Source organism: Dendrobates tinctorius, unplaced genomic scaffold (genome assembly GCF_039654945.1).
Source record: "Dendrobates tinctorius isolate UK_male_01 unplaced genomic scaffold, ASM3965494v1 ptg000165l, whole genome shotgun sequence".
NCBI lineage: Eukaryota > Metazoa > Chordata > Amphibia > Anura > Dendrobatidae > Dendrobates > Dendrobates tinctorius.
In genome coordinates this window covers 12,641,720-12,656,558 of record NW_027361832.1, presented here as the reverse complement: position 1 = coordinate 12,656,558, position 14,839 = coordinate 12,641,720, and positions in this window count along the sequence as shown.

The following is a 14,839-nucleotide window of genomic DNA, read 5'->3' as shown; positions in this document are numbered from 1 at the left end:
AGGGAAAAAGTGCAATAATTTGACTACCACATGCATGAATCTTCACATGCACACTCAACATGCGTAACTCTGGTAATCCCTCTGTGATAAAATGCAGACCAGCGGACTTCAACAACCATCAGCCACCCCATCAATAGCATCTGCTGCTTCTTCCTCCTCTTCTGTTACCATGGCAAGCACTGTCATACGCTTTCAGACAACAGAACCTCCAGGTCTTTATCCGCCACAGTCAGGTTGCATGAGAACTAGTCGTCAGCTGTAAGGGAAGCTGACATGCCTGCTGTTTTTGACCAATCTCAGAGAACGAGCACACCACAACTTTATCAATCCACCATAACATCTCTGCCTGCACTTCACTCATGGTCCAGCAGTTTGTCAAATCACCATACTACGCCCTCTTTCAGCACTGCACCAGCTCTCGGTCCCACAGTTGTGGTCACGTAAAATATTGTTTAATCCTACATATGACAACATTAAGAGGTTGAACTCCACCATCTCCAATCTGTTGGCCATGGAAATGCTGCCTTTCTGCCTGGTAGATACAGACAGTTTCCGAAAGCTGAAGGCCATCGCAGTCTTTCAGTACCAGTTGCCCAGTCGCCATTACTTTTCTAAGAAAGCTGTGCCTGCGCTACACCTGCATGTTGCAGATGACATCATCCGTTCCTAAATCTATGTCTGCCAGGGTGCATTTCACAACAAATACTCGAACAAGTAAACATGCCAAGACCATTACATCTGGTCACTGACTGGTCACTGAGTGAATCGAGTGGCTGTGGGGACAGGCAAGGAAGGGGCTGCTCCACAAGTCTTGGAATCCCCAAGGCTTGCAGGACAAATCTCTGTATTTCACATTTCCTCCACTGCTTCTGCCTCCTCCACCTCCTCTAGGGACTCCACCTGCACCCTCAACCTCTGACTTAATGAGACACGCGTTTCAACAATGCAGTGTGAATCCTGACCACCTCCATACTGCGCAGACAAGGCTCACCGCAATCAGGCAGTGTTAAAATTGATATGCTTTGGAGATCGCAGTCATACAACTGAAAAGTTGTGGACAGCTCTCCAGGCCATGTCCCACAGTGGTGCGAACCTGGTGGTGACCCTACGCTGAGGCAAGCTCACACACTTACCTTGCATGGCTCATGTCATCAACCTGGTGGTAAAGCAATTTCTCCGCCATTATCCTGGCCTGGCTGTGCTTCTGCAGAAAGCACCAAAGCTGTGTGCTCACTTCAACTGTTCGCATCCCTCAGGTCATCGACTTGTATCAATATAGAGGTCTTTGTCCATGCCAGTTTACAGGTTAATATGCGATGTGCCAACATGGTGGAATTCTACTCTGCACATGTTGCAGCAACTGTGGCAGCAGCAATGTGCCCTGACGCAGTATGTCATGCTGTATAGCCTGGGCCAACGCAGTACGAACATGGCTCATATCACGGTTACGGAGTGGGCACAGATTATGGACCTTTGCACCCTTATGCACAGTTTCAAAATGGCTACTAAGATGGTTAGCGCTGATGATGCCATAATCAGCATCACTCTTCCGGTCATCTACATGCTGGAGCAGACTTTGAATAGTCTGCGGGAAGAGGTGGTGGTCCCACCAGACGAAGAGGAGGAAGCAGAGGAGGATACAGAAGGGATAGCATTGTCTCAAAGTTCCAGACTGTCCTCTCTGTTGTTCGTGGTTGGCGGGAGAGGATGGAGGAAACAAGCAACAGTGTTACCCAGCCACCAACACAGCATGGGCCTGGACCTCATGGAAGTACCCAACATATGCATCACAGCTCTAGACTTCCAACCACCGGCACATCAATTTGTCAACACCAAAACATTAGCAGCAGCAGCAACAGTAGTGTAAGTGACAGAAGCAATTTCTGTGAGTCCTTTGACACATTTTTTAGACCAGCTCATCTGGTCTCATGCATCAGCACATGTCTGACACGTGGTGAACGACTGGATAGGATGATGCAGAAGTATCTAGAACTCAATATCAATAACATCAGGGAGGGTTTGGACCCTTTTTCATTTTAGTCTTCAAAAATAGATGAGTGGCCTGAGCTCGCCTGTCATGCCTTGGAGGTTTTGTTATGTCTGGTACCCAGCATTTTCTCAGAACGTGTCTTCAGCGCTAATGGCGGTGTCCTGACAAATAAGCGCAGCTGGCTGTCCTCTGAAAGTGTAGACCACCTAACTTTCCTCAAGATGAACAAGTCATGGGTTGATCTCCAAGGACTTTCGCACCCCAATTGCAGACTGTACCTACTAGGCGATGTTGTAGTTTTTACTGTGGTGCATTGATCTTGTGCAGTTGCAGTCTGTGATACCTTTATTGGGGCTTCTGTGCCTGCTGTTGCTGCTGCTGCAGATGTTAACACTAATTTGTGGAAATGTGAACACTCCTGGTTGGTTGGGTCTCCATCTGCTGGGTCGACTGCAGTGGAAGAGGTGTCGGTCCCTGTTGTACTATTTCTACTCTGGTGAAATTTATGCCCCATTGTTAATGTCTACCAATAATTTGTGGAAATGTGAACATTCCTGGTTGCGTCTCCATCTGCTGGGTTGGCTATAGTGGAAGGGGTGTCCATCCCTATTATACTATTTCTACTCTAGTGAAATTGATGCCACTTTGTTAATGTCTGCCACTAATTTTTGGAAATGTGAACACTATTGGTTCTGTCTCCATCTGACGGGTGGGCTGTAGAGGAAGAGGTGTCTGTCCCTGTTGCACTATTTCCACTCTGGAGAAATTGATGCCACATTATTAATATCTGCCAACAATTTGTGGAAATGTGAACATTCCTGGTTGCATCTCCATCTGCTGGGTTGGCTGTAGTGGAAGAGATATCACTCTCCATCATACTATTTCTACTTTGGTGAAATTGATGCTACTTTGTTAGTGTCTGCCACTAAGTTTTGGAAATGTGAAGATTTCTGGTTGTGTCTCCATCTGCTGGGTTGGCTGTAGTGGAAAAGGTGTCCGTCCCTATTATGCTATTTCTATTCTGGTGAAATTGATGCCACTTTGTTGGTGTCTGCCAATAATTTGTGGAAATGTGAACACTTCTGGTGGCATTTCCATCTGCTGGGTTGGCTGTAGTGGTAGAGATGTCACTCCCCATTATACCATTTCTACTCTAGTGAAATTGATTCCACATTGTTAATGTCTGCCAATAATTTGTAGAAATGTGAACATTCCTGGTTGCGTCTCCATCTGCTGGGTTGGCTGGAGTGGAAGAGATGTCACTCTCCATTATACTATACTGCTCAAAGAAATAAAGGGAACACAAACAGCCTGTTGCAAATGGAATAGTGTTCCCTTTATTTATTTGAGCAGAATATTTCTACTCTGGTGAAATTGATGCCACTTTGGTGGTGTCTGCCACTATTTTTTTGAAATGTGGAAACTCCTAATTGGGTCTCTCCATCTTCTGGGTTGGCTGTAGTGGAAGAGATATCGCTCCCCATTATATTATTTCTACTCTGGTGAAGTTCATGTCACTTTGGTTGTGTCTGTCCCTAATTACCGTATATACTCGTGTATAAGCCGACCCCCCTTAATTTTGCCACAAAAAACTGGGAAAACTTATTGACTCACATATAAGCCTAGGGCTAATGGTGGTCCAAGAAGATTCTCCATAGATTAATCCCCCCATTTACTGCTGCACAAGGGTTAATGCTGCCCTATAAGATGCTCCATAAATACCCCCATATGCTGCTGCACAAAGGTTAATGCTGCCCATAAGATGCTCCATAAATACTCCCCATAATATGCTGCTGCACAAGGGTTAATGCTGCCCCGTAGATGCTCCATAAACACCCCCATATGCTGCTGCACAAAGGTTAATGCTGCCCCATAAGATGCTCCATAAATACCCCCCATATGCTACTGCACAAGGGTTAATGCTGCTCCATAATTACTCCCCATAATATGCTTCTGCACAAGGGTTAATGCTGCCCCATAAAATGCTCCATAAATACCCCTTATTTGCTGCTGCTGCACAAGGGTTAATGCTGCCCCATAAGATGCTCCATAAATACCCCCCATATGCTGCTGCACAAGGGTTAATGCTACCGCATAAGATGTTCCATAAATACCCCCTATAATATGCTGCTGCACAAGGGTTAATGGTGCCCAATAAGATGCTCCATAAATACCCCTATAATATGCTGCTGCACAAGGGTTAATGCTGCCCCATAAGATGCTCCATAAATACCCCTTACTTGCTGCTGCTGCTGCACTAACAAGAATGACATACCCACCTCTCTGTCGCTGGGGGCCAGGTACCGGTGTCCTGAGCCCCCAACACTAGCGATATTTACAGTCCCTGTTCCATCGCCGTCCATCGCTGTGTCTCCTGGGTCTCTGCAGTGACTTTCAGCAGAGGGCATGCACTGACTGCGTCATCACGCCCTCTGACCTGAATGTCACAGCAGGAGGACCCGGAGACACAGCGGTGCACGGCGATGGAACGGGGACAGGTGAATATTGCTCTGCCCCTGTCATACTCACCCCCTCCTGGTGCACGGTCTTCTCTGCAGCCCCTGCTTCTCCATCGGTCGTCTGCTTCCTGCATTCAGCGGTCACGTGGTACCGCTCATTAAACTCATAAATATGCACATATTCATGAGTTTAAAGAGTGGTACCACGTGACCGCTGAACGCAGGAAGCAGACAACCGAGGGAGAAGAAGGGGCTGCAGAGACATGTCAGGAGGAGGTGAGTATGGTCTCTGACACCCCCGCTCCCCCTCCCCCACCCACCCCAGTATATGACTCACATATAAGCCGAGAGGGGGACTTTCTGCCCAAAAAAATGGGCTGAAAATCTTGGCTTATATACGAGTATATACGTTATTTTACATTTTAAGACTCCTGATTGGGTCTTTATCTGCTGGGTTGGCTGTAGCGGAAGAGGTGTCGGTCCCTATCATACTATTTCTACTTTGGTGAAATTGATGCTACCTTGTTGGTGTCTACCACTAATTTGTGGAAATGTGAACAATCCTGGTTGTGTCTCAATCTGCTGGGTTGGCTGTATTGGAAGACCTGTCGGTCCCTATTACACTATTTCTATTCTGGTGAAATTGATTCCACTTTGTTGGTGTAAGGCCCTATTTATTTCAAATTTGAAGACTCCTGTTTGGCTCTCCATCTGCTGGGCTGACTGTCATTGAATAGATGTCGCTCCCCTACCCGTGTTACTATCCTTACATTTTTCTGACAACAGTAGTTTACGAAACTGATATTTGTGCCACCTGAGTGTGGCTGAGCATGAAAGCAGGTTGAGCTGTTGCATGTCTTATCAGGGCTCCCAGCACAGCAGGCCTACAACAATACCTCACCCACTTCATCTTAATTTGAAGTTCAACTCAAAGCTGTGAATGCTCTTCCAGACCCCAATACCACATGTACTGTATCTGCTGCCATGCCATTCTAACATGTGTACTTTGGGTCAACTGAAGATACTTTTCTGGTGTATGCCCCTAATTTGATGTGTTTTGGCAGCTTTTGCGCCTGTTTAAAGTTGTTGTGTATGCATTTGTTTTTGCCGCCCATTGACTTCAATGGTATTCGGCTATGTTTGGCGAATATTCGACAAATAAATCTGCAAATATTGCAAAATCGGCGATCATAATCAGAACTGAACTTTGAAAAATTTGCTCTTCTCTAGTCACCGCTCCCTGCACAATGGCTTCTGCACAGATCAGAGCATGCCTAGAAAAGTCTCCTGTGTAACTCAATTATCATATTCAGCCTGTTGTTTCCAATGGTCCAGGTAGCTGTTGTAAAGAAAATCTATAAATATTGTTAGCAGAATCTATGGTGACTGTCATAATCATACACAGAATATAAGGAATAAAATATTTATATCCAGAAAATAAACAAGATAAGAAAAAAGAATATTCATCAACTTCTGGCTCTAGCTGAAAATTTTACTCCAAAAACATTATCAAATGGATATTAAGATTCTGAAGTTGATTCATCAATAGCAGTGAGGTGTATGCATTTAGGGGTCCGTGAAAATGCGCTACTGTCGCTCCCTTGGCATAATAAACTTCTCACAACTTACTAGTATAGATGAGCGGATCACACAAGATTTGAATTTGCCTGTTTGAGTGTTTTTTTTCCTAGGAAATTGAATTACCAAAAAATATGCATTTTAGTAAATGCGTATTTTTGGAAAATTTAACCCCTTGCTGACGTTAAACGTACTATACCGTCCCTGTGCCTGTCTGACCATGGACAATATAGTACGTCTCAGCGATCAGCCACACACATGGGTGGTGTGTGGCCAATCGCGGTCGGGTGTCAGCTGATTCTCACACCTAACACCCAGCACTAAGTGCCAGGAATGGTCACGGACCACTCCCAGCACTTTTACTCTGGAAATGCTGCGAATGAACACAATTGCAGCATTCCGGGAGCAGGCAGAGGGCTGACAGCACCTCTGCCTTTTGATCGAAGACCCCGCGGCATAACGATTGCTGCCATGGTAACCCAATGTTGTCATGACTACATTCGGGTTACTAGAGCTGAGAAACTTCCTGTCATGCGCACTGCATGTCAGGAAGTCTCTCAGGTCAGTGTGCATGGATTGCATCGCTGACAGCTTCTGTAGCATGCAGATGCTGCTTCATCTGCATGTTATAGAAGCGATCAGACTGCAAAAAATGTTTGTGGGACAAAGTGTAAAAATTAGAATGAAGTAAACAATTTTTTTTTAAATAATTATAAAGATATTTTTTAAAATAATAATAATAATAATAATAATAATAATAATAATAATGCAATATTTATTCTATTACTAAATAAATAGTTGAGTGAAAAAATCTTAACAATAGAAGTACACATATTTGGTATTGCCGCATCCGTAATGACCTGACCTATAAAACTATCCCACTAGTTAACCCCTTTAGTGAACACTATAAAAAAGGCAAAAAACAATGCTTTATCATCATACCGCCAAACAAAAAGTGGAATAACACGCAATCAAAAAGACGGATGTAAATAAACATGGCACTGCTGAACACGTCATTTTATCCCTCAAAAAATGAGCCACCATACAGCTCATCACTGGAAAAATAAAAAAGTTATAGCTTTCAGAATAAAGTGATGCAAAAACAATTATTTTTTCTAAAAAATAGATTTTATTGCATAAAATTGCCAAAACATAAAAAAATTATATAAATGAGGTATTACTGTAATTGTACTGACCTGAAGAATAAAACTGCTTTATCAATTTTACCACACGTGGAACGGTGCAAACGTCCCCCCAAAAGAAATTCATGAATTGCTGGTTTTTGCTCATTCTGCCTCCCAAAAATCAGAATAGAAAGTGATAAACAAATGTCATGTGCTCGAAAATTATACCAATAAAAATGTCAGCTTGTCCTGTAAAAAACAAGACCTCACATGACTCTGTGGGCCAAAATATGGAAAAATTATAGCTTTAAAAATGTGGTGATGCAAAAAATAATTTTTGCAATATAAAGAGTCTTTTATCGTATCACAGCTGCCAAACATAAAAGCCCGCTATAGCGCCTTTTTCACATGTCCTGATATTTCCGGTACCGGAGATGTCAGTGTCCATTTGTGTAATACTTTCGGCACATGTGTGGCTTGTGTGTGCCACATTAGTACCACAAGGACGGGCGCCAGGGAAGTAGCGTTGCAGTAAGTGCGGTTCCCCAGCACCGGGTGCTGAACTCGGCAGAGTAGAATGATGAGAGTTACAATTATCTCCTTAATGGCAGCTGATACGCCTTTTAACAGTGGCAGTTAATGGTACTTAAACCACGGTGCCACTTTTTAACGGCGCTGTGGTTTCAAGTTATAGTGCCCCCAGCGTCTGAATTTTTTTGGGATCTCGGCTGCCGGGGGCTGCTCAGCCCCAGAGAACATGATTCGGGTCGATTTTTACTGACCCCGGTGTTGAGATCGCCATTATTAACCTTATAACGGCAACCGCAAAAAAGTCCGATTTTCCATTTAATTTATCTCTGCTCTGATGTGATCACACATCAGAGGAGAGAGAAATAGAGTCCCCATCACCCAACTCGGTACCTCCATTGCCCCTGCAGGCACACCTGAAGTCCCCCGGGCCACTGGCGTCTTCCGGGAGAAAATAGCGGGCGGATGCACAGTGCGCCTGCCGAGATCTGCCGGAAGGCACCCTGCAAAAATAGGAAATTTTTTTTGGATCACTGTGGGGGGGTTCCACTGTTTAGGCACATCAAGGTCTCTCCAAATGCAATATGGCATCCGTTCTTAATTCCAGCCAATTTAGCATTGAAAAAGTAAAACGGCGCTCCTTCCCTTTCAAGCATGGCCATGCACCCAAACAGTGATTTACCCCCATATATGGGGTATCAGCGTACTCAGGACAAATTTCTCAACAACTTTTGGAGTGCAGTTTCTCCTGTTACCCTTGGTAAAAAAAAATTGGTGGCGAAAAGGTCATTTTTGTGAAATGAATATGATTTTTTATTTTCACGGCTCTATGTTATAAGCGTCTGTGAAGCACTTGTGGGTTCAAAGTGCTCACCACACATCTAGATAAGTTCGTTAGGGGGTCTACTTTCCAAAATGGTGTCACTTGTGGGGGGTTTCCACTGTTTAGACACATCAAGGGCTCTCAAAACACAACATGGCGTCTGATCTCAATTCAGCCAATTTTGCATTGAAAAGTAAAATGGCGCTCCTTCCCTTCCGAGCTCTGCCATGTGCCCAAACAGTGGTTTACCTGCATATATGGGGTATCAGTGTAGTCACGACAAATTGTAGAACAACTTTTGGGGTCCAATTTCTCCTGTTATCCTTGGTAAAATAAAAAAATATGATCTTAAGTAAATTTTTTGTGAAAAAAAGTTAAATGTTCATTTTTTTAAACATTATTATTATTATTATGCATTTACTGTATATAGCGCCTTTTATTCCATGGCGCTTTACATGTGAAAAGGGGAAATTTAGACAAGTATAATAAACATGTGTAAGACAAGGGACACACAATTACATAAGGAGAGGGGACCCTGCCTGCAAGGGCTCTCAGTCTACAGGGATGGGTAAGGATACAGTAGGAGAGGGTAGAGCAGGTCATGCGGTGGTTCAGTAGACCGAGGATCGTTACAGGCTGTAGGCTTGTCAGAACAGGTGGGTCTTCAGGTTCTTCTTGAAGGTTTCTGTTGATGGTGAGAGTCTGATGTGTTGCGGCAGAGAATTCCAGAGTATGTGGGAAGCATGGGAGAAGTCTTGTATGCGGTTGTGGAAAGAAGAGATGAGGGGGGAGTAGAGAAGGAGATCTTGAGATGATCGAAGGTTGCGTGTGGGTAGGTACCTAGAGACTATGTCACAGATCTATGGAGGAGACAGGTTGTGGATGGCTTTGTATGTCATGGTTAGGGTTTTGAATTGGAGCCTCTGGGCAATAGGAAGCCAGTGAAGGGCCTGGAATAGGGGGGAGGCTGGGGAATAGCGGGGAGACAGGTGGATTAGTCGGGCAGCAGAGTGTAGGATGGACTGGAGCGGAGCCAGAGTGCTAGAGGGGTGGCCAGTGAGTAGGAGGTTGCAGTAGTCGAGGTGGGAGATGATAAGAGCATGCACTAGTGTTTTTGTGGTTTCATGGTTAAGGAATGAGCGGATCCGGGAAATATTTTTGAGTTTGAGGCGGCAGGAGGAGGCGAGGGCTTGGATATGTGGTTTGAAAGAGAGTGCAGAGTCGAGGATCACCCCAAGGCACCGAGCGTGCGGGACTGGGGAAAGAAAGCAGCAATTGACATTGATGGATAGGTCTGGTGGAGGGGTAACAAATATAAACCTAGCACTCAACTTAAAGGTATTTGCATGGCGGTTTATTGTAGTATACGAAAAAAGACGTTTCGGTCAATGTGACCTTCTTCTGTGACGTGTGGTATATAGATTGTGTAGAGCTTATAGGCATCTATCAGAAAGGACGATGGTACTTTAAGCGTTGAGGAGAATAATCTCTCTAAGGTAATGAGCTTGTCAGTATATAGGAGAGGGGCAAACGTGCCTCCAGATGCGGTGTCCACCGGCCACTGGTGGAGGGGTAGAGTGAGATGGGGGAAAGATGATGAATTCTGTTTTGTCCATGTTCAGTTTGAGAAAGCGAGCAGAGAAGAAGGCTGAGATAGCAGACAGACATTGTGGGATTTCAGTCAGTAAGGAGGCGAGGTTGGGTCCAGATAGGTAGATTTGCGTGTGATCGGCATAGAGGTGATACTGCAAACCATAGAATTCTATGAGCTGTCCCAAGCCAAAGGTGTAGATGGAGAATAGTAGGGGTCCTAGGACAGTGCCTTGAGGAACACCAACAGACAGGGGGCGAGGTGAGGAGGTGGTGTGTGAGAGGGAGACACTAAATGTTCGGTCTGTTAGGTATGATGAGATCCAGGATAGGGCCAAGTCTGTGATGCCAAGAGATGAGAGAGTCTGTAGCAGGAGGGAATGGTCCACGGTGTCAAAGGCAGAGGACAGGTCCAGGAGAAGGAGGATAGAGTAGTGTCGCTTGCTCTTGGCGGTTAGTAAGTCGTTAGTGACTTTAGCTAGGGCAGTTTCATTTGAGTGATGCAGTCGGAAGCCAGATTGTAACCGGTCAAAGAGGGAACAGGAGGAGAGGTGGGAGGACAGTTCAAGATATACATGCTGTTCCAGTAGTTTTGAGGCGTCAGGAAGAAGAGATATCGGGCGATAGTTAGACACAGAGGATGGATCAAGGGAGGGCTTTTTGAGGATGGGTGTGATTGAGGCATGTTTGAAGGATGAGGGAAAGACACCATTTATAACTGAAAGGTTGAAGAGGTGTGTTAGAGATGGGATGAAGACTGTGGCCAAGTTAGGGATGAGGTGAGACGGGAGTGGGTCGAGGGCACAAGTGGTGAGGTGTGATCTTGACAGAAGGGTGTAGAGCTGATCTTCTGTCATGGTGGAGAAGCTGGCTTTTGCAGAACAGGGCTGAGCGGCTAAGAGGGGCATTGGGGGCTGCGGGCCAAAGTTTTGTCTGATCGTGTCGATCTTCTGCTTAAAGAAGGAGGCAAAGTCTTCAGCAGTAATGAGAGGAGGGGGAGGAGGTGCTGTGGGACGGAGTAGAGAATTGAAAGTGTTGAAGAGTTGTTTAGGGTTGTGAGACAGAGAGGATATGAGAGATGCGAAGTAAGTTTGTTTAGCGGCAGAGAGCGTGGACTTAAAGCTGGCAAGGGACTGCTTGTATGCGCTGAAGTGCTCAGTAGAATGGGTTCTCTTCCATCTCCGCTCAGCAGCCCTGGAAACCCGTCTCAGTTCTTTGGTCAGGCTGGTAAGCCAGGGCTGCCTGTTGATTGTGCGAGTTTTGCTCTGCGTGAGGGGGGCAGCCGAATCAAGTGTTGCTGTTATTGTGGTGTTTTAAAAAGTGGCAGCAGCATCTGTGTCATGAAGGGAAGCTATGTCTGTAAGAGGGAGAAGAGATTCAGAGAGTGATTGTATATTGAGGTATTTGAGATTCCTGTGAGGGTGAGCGAGTTTATGGAGCGGGGGTTGAGCAGTAGGAGAGGAGAGGGAAGAGAATGTTAGTAGGTTGTGGTCAGACAGGGGGAGGGGTGAGTTATTGAGATTAGTGAGGGAACAGAGACGGGTGAAGATAAGGTCCAGCGTATAACCATCTTTGTGAGGGGCCGCAGAGGACCATTGAGTGAGGCCAAGGGAAGCCGTGAGCGATACAAGTTTAGAGGCAGCTGGGGTGGAAGTGTGAATGGGGATATTGAAGTCTCCCATGATGATGGTGAGGATGTCAGCAGAAAGGAAATGGAGTAGCCAGGTGGTGAAGTGGTCGAGAAAGGTGGAGATGGCTAGTTCTGGGGGGTGGTAGATGACAGCCAGTTGGAGGTTGGAGGGAGAATAGATGCCGACGGAGTGCACCTTGAAGGAGGGAAGAGTAGCGGAGGGTGGCAAAGGAATTGGGGTAAAGGAGCAGGTATTGGGGAGGAGCAAGCCAACTCCTCCACCACGTTTGTTGCTGCGGCGAGGGGTGTGAGAGAGATGGAATCCGCCATAGGAAAGCGCAGCTGGAGAGGCTGTGTCAGAGGGAGTGAGCCAGGTTTCAGTGATGGCAAAGAAGGAGAATTTGTTGGTGATAAAGAGGTCATGGATAAACGATAGCTTATTGCAGACAGAGTGTGCATTCCATAGTGCTCCAGGTAGGGGGATCGGGGGAGTGGGGGCTGGATGAATAGGTATGAGGTTGTCATGGTTGCAAAAAAGTGTAGAGGATCGTGGCAGGATGTTAGAAATGAGTGTGGGGATGTGTTGAGGAGGGCCAGGATTTGGGGATTCCAAAACATTCCAAAAATTCCTGTGAAGCACCTGAAGAGTGGTGTTAATAAACTTCTTGACTGTGGTTTTGAGCACCTTGAGGGGTGCATTTTTTAGAATGGTGTCACTTTTGGGTATTATCTACCCTATAGACCCCTCAAAGTGTCTTCAAATGTGATTTGATCCCTTAAAAATTGGTGTTGTAAAAATGAGAACTCGCTGTTTAACTTTAAACCCTTATAACTTCCTAATAAAAAAAATTTTGGTTCCAAAATTGTGCTGATGTAAAGTAGACATGTGGGAAATGTTACTTATTAAGTATATGTGGCATATCTCTGTGATTTAAGGGCATGAAAATTCAAAGTTGGAAGATAACAACATTTTCAAAATTTTCACCAAATTTCCATTTTTTTCCACCAATAAACACATGTAATATCAAATAAAAATTACCACTATCATGAAGTACAATATGTCATGAGAAATCACCGGGATCCAAGGAAGCATTCCAGAGTTATTTCCTCATCAAAGCACAGTGGTCAGAATTGTAAAAATTGGCCTGGTCATTAACATGCAAACCACCCTTGGGGGTAAAGGGGTTAAGTAGAATTCATTTGCACTCAAATGTATCTGCATATCTCCATTCACTAGACATTTAAATTACATTTCGCTTTCTTCTAATACTCCATTGCAAGCTTTCATGCACCAATGTGTGGCTGCAAGAATGATCCATGTCTTTCAGGGCAGACAAAAATACTTTCGGTCAAGAGTGATCCAATAAAATATCTGATTGCGCTTGAATCAATATTATTCTATGTGGTCATGCACATTTGATTTTTTCCTTGGACTTAAGGCCCTTTTACATTTAGCGATGCACCAGCGATCCGACCAGCGATCCGACCCGGTCAGGATCGCTGGTGCATCGCTAAATGATCGCTAGTGAGCTTTCATACAGAAAGATTTCACAGCGATGCAGCAGCGACGCAGCGCACGATACTCACCTTTCACACACAGCGATCCTGACGTCCTCCCGCCCGCGTCCACACATCGCTCGTCGTCACAGCAGGAAGTCTCAGCAGGAAGCGCCCGACGAGAAATGGAGCCGGACATTCTCGCACGATCAGTGATGGACAGCGGGGGAGCCGGTCGTTGGTAAGTATCACACATAGCGATATCGATAGCAATATCGCTATAACGTCACAAAACCAGTGACGTTTTAGCGATATTGCTAGCGATATCGCTTAGTGTAAAACCCCCTTTAGTCTGTCTGAGAAAAAAATCTCAGCATGCGAGATTTGCATCCGTAAATAGGATTGCATTCGGCCATGCAAGTCAATGGGTCTGTCGAAAAAAATTCAGACCACATTTGATTTATCTTCGAGTGCAGTCTGATTTTCACGGACTGTCAGAATGAAGAAGATGAAGACATTTTTTATTTCCATCTTCTTCACATCCGAGAAAATTGGATCACACTCTGATCACACTCTGATCAGATTCTGTTCAGAGTGTGATTTACATTCACAACCCAATTCTCTTGGATGACAGAAAATATGGTTGTGTAACCCTAGCCTAAAATTGTGTATTTGTCACATTTAGACATATTTTACATCTCCCCTTAGCCCTTTTAGCTTTGCCCCCTTTTCAGAAATTACTGAGGTACACTAGTAGTCCAGGATAACACGAGCGTTAGGAAAAATCGTCTGGTTTTTATCTCGGAAAAATGGGTGATTTAAATTTGTATTTTCGTCCGTATGCCATCTATGTGTCAGCTGCATGTCTGATTTTTACATCCGTATGTTCATTTTTTTTACATCAACAGTTAAAAAGAATCTGAATCACCATATGTAATTACCAATTGCCACGTATCTGTAACAATCAGGTGCAATATGATGATCCAAATGGGATCCTCTTTTTTGTGAACTCCTAGACTTGACTTGTAAAGTCTCATCCAAAAACACAGAAGAGACAAGTGCATGCTGCAATTTTTTTCACTTGCACACTTGGTCCAGGTGAAAAAACTCTCAACAGCTCTATTCCACAATATTGACCTATGTGCTGTCCATGTGATATCGGATCTTATCATGGATAACGCACGTCGGTATAATACGCTCTTTTGAACCTGGCCTAAAACATGTTAAAAATGTAAACTAATTTAGGTGCACACTATATACTCATTTTTGGGCATAATTTGCCACTGAAATTTGCCCCATTTTTCTTGGGAAATTTTCCCCATTGTCTGATTTTATGAGTCTAAGAATGTCAGAGGACATTTTCTTAGTCTACATTCAGTCGAAAAGAAAGAGCCAAAGTATTCCACACTGAGCAAAAAAAGAATTTGGTTTCCAATACATCAACTTGGGAGGCATGAAAGTGTCACCGACGTGCCGTGGAGGGATCTCCCCAGACAATGCACAGTGATAAATCAAGTTTGAGTGCCTCAAAAGCGATTTTTACATTACCCTTCTGAGAACACTTCTGAAAATATATGATATGTCACTTCAAAGAAAAATCAGCCAAACAAAGGGAGATGC